The sequence below is a fragment of the Lissotriton helveticus genome, chromosome 4_1, assembly GCF_964261635.1.
Source record: "Lissotriton helveticus chromosome 4_1, aLisHel1.1, whole genome shotgun sequence".
Lineage (NCBI taxonomy): Eukaryota > Metazoa > Chordata > Amphibia > Caudata > Salamandridae > Lissotriton > Lissotriton helveticus.
Window position 1 is genome coordinate 355,350,259 of NC_136063.1, and position 2,784 is coordinate 355,353,042.

Consider the following 2,784-nt stretch of genomic DNA (forward strand, 5'->3'; position numbering starts at 1 on the left):
CAATATCTGATGTAAACACAACTTTGACGAGGCACACCCCTGTCCAGGCTTCCTTTCACTGCTTCTATTCCTTTAAATCTCTTCAACCGGGTTGACGCTCACGTCACTCAGGGGGCCGAACACTACTTAAGACAGATACACTTCCGGGTCACGTGTTCGCACTTCGAACACGGAGACCCGGGAGAAGAGGAAAAGAAACAACGACGCCCATGAGGTAACGCAAACGGCGATGTTTTTTCAGGGGGCTCGATGTTTTTTGACATAACAGTTACAGCGCAGATATTTCAACCCGCCTGTCCGGATTGCTTGTCTTACAGACACCAAGTCCGGATGAGGCTACGGAACAATTCCTTTTGATCGAGACATACCAGAAGCACAGGTAGGCTGCCTCAATCCATACCCCGAGTACTTTATAGTGTTACATGCTTTGTGTCAGCATGCTTACATTCCAACGTAATACAACCTAGATATATCGTTTTTCAGATACAAAGTGACTGACATCGATATCCTTCCCCCGGGCGACCCACAACAAGCGCATTTCGCTTGCAAGGTAACAGAACATACCTAATTAGTACAGCAATCTTTGTCTTTCAATAATCTCACTTGAATAGTGGCCTCTTTTTAATTTACAACATTTGACCGTCCCAAACAGAATGGGGCGTTACTTACCAAACGAAGCTACTTAAAATGTTTCACGGCTGTCAGCAATCCCAACATATTTACGCTGGGAATTCTACTTGCTAGCACAAGGGAGCATTTGCAACGTGTCTATCATATTATCACTTGGTGCAGGTTGCGTCTTTTCAATAAAGGAGCGCCAACATATGAAGGCACCTATGACATTTCGCTGTTCACTACAATGATGAAAAATAGCAACACTAATCTACTCTAATATACATCAGGAAAGATATAACACGATATTTTTCAACTTTATTTCAGCAATTGCACTTTACTTCGCAATTAATATTGAATGGTCCTGGGCCCTTCCGGGTCGGAAATATCACCGGAAGAGCGGTGAGCTTTCCGTTTTGATCAATATCGTTTTTTGACTTTAATTCTTAACTCATTGAAGAATAGAACTGGCATTCATATTATGATGATAAACCCACAATTATTTACATCGAAATACATTTAATTTTTTGACTTCTCTTCCTTTCTTTTCCCTTCCTCATCTTCTCTTCACTCTCCCATTGTTTTTCTTTTTCTTGTCTCTTAACATCTACCATTCTCTTTTAATCACGACAGACCGTAAAGATTAAACACAACCATTGGAGGTATGTGTTAGAATTACTTATTGTGTCACCTAGCACCTATAGCACGCATGATCTTTCACATCGGCATAGAACTTAGCTTGGCACTTCACCGTGCACAACTTTGAAACAACAACTGTACGTGAATGCACTCCATTAATTAGGGTGCTTAAGTGCACGACGGCTCACCTCAATTGCATGGTATACGTGAGCTATTTCTAAGCACCTCAGCACACTAAAAGATGTTTTCCCACAACCATCTCGAAGGGCATGAACTTATGCATGAGATTATCCAATGCAATGTTTGTCTAAACGGCTGACCTGAAGTGTTATTCAAGGTCATACATACAAATGTATAAATCCCCAAGTATAGCCCCTTGTTTTCTGTATCATTTCCAGCCCTGAAGATTCGCGAGACGCGATGAAACACGTGTCGGCTGGTTGTCCACATGCTGTGTTTGAATAAAACAAGGAGACCAAGACTTCTTTATTGACATCTACTTACCTATTCTCACAATTTGCATATTATTGTTGTTTCTCTGTTCCATATTGTATAACTGCGTTTGGACATTGTATCCAATTTATACATTTCAAGTGTGTGCATAGGGTATGCTTTCTCTTGTAACTTTGGAGTAGTATAGCTTGCTTGCTTCTCCGTTGAGTGGTTATATGGTTGTCCACTCACCCAGTTGCACCACATTCCACTTAGTCCTATAGTGCCACCATACTGGCAGTGCGCCCATTCTCTGACACCCTAAAAACCATCCCTCCTTTTAGCACCCCCGGAAGCGCCTACGTTCGCGCCATGTAAGCGCCCCGGGAAGCGCTCCGGTGCGCGCAGCGTAAGCGCGTCAAGTCATGTGACCTTAAAATAACTCTTTTCATTGGTTGCTGACAGTTTTTTACAAAGAATGAAATCCCCACCCATTTCCTTCACTTCTTCTTTCACTTTTGTGACTGAAAACCTGTCTTTTTGCTGCTTAATCTTTGTTGGAATATCATGGCTGCCAGAGGATCCAGCAGCAACGATGACACCAAAGGATTTATAGATGAAGAGGTTCCTCAGCCTAGAGTTAAGGAGCATTTTATCTGGAAATATTTTGATATACCTGAGGGACGTAAGAAAGTAAATGCTCCAAAGGTAGAATGTAAGATCTGCCACACTGTACTTTCCAGAGGAGACCCCACAAGGAAATACAGTTTCGGTAATTCTACCATGATTCGCCACGTGCAGAGAAGGCATCCCCAGAACTATGCCCGGGAGAGTGTCAGGGCTCTGGCACGAGCGGCTCCCAGGGATGGTGCCTCTACTGAAACGGGAGGACCAACTACATCGGTGAGGGGGAGACCAGAAGAGCTGATCCCTAATATTCAGCCTGCTTTTAATGAAGCCGTAATTAATTGCAGAAAATGTGATCAGTTACTTTGTTATGGGGAACAAAGTGTTATGCTCATGGTTCGAGCATTAGAGAACCACAGCTGCCGTCCCCAGACTTAATTTTGATTATTTTTTTTTTTGCTCCGGTTGAGCAGT

The 2,784-nt window shown here is 42.9% G+C and overlaps 1 long non-coding RNA gene across 1 annotated transcript; it reads left to right on the forward strand.

The window, feature by feature from the left end:
- The first annotated feature begins 224 nt into the window (after positions 1–224).
- On the forward strand, positions 225–1,017 carry LOC144827152 (uncharacterized). Its single transcript, XR_013610045.1, has 3 exons — positions 225–379; positions 484–550; positions 940–1,017. It is a non-coding gene; the product is annotated as an uncharacterized LOC144827152 (long non-coding RNA).
- The last annotated feature ends 1,767 nt before the right edge of the window (positions 1,018–2,784 follow it).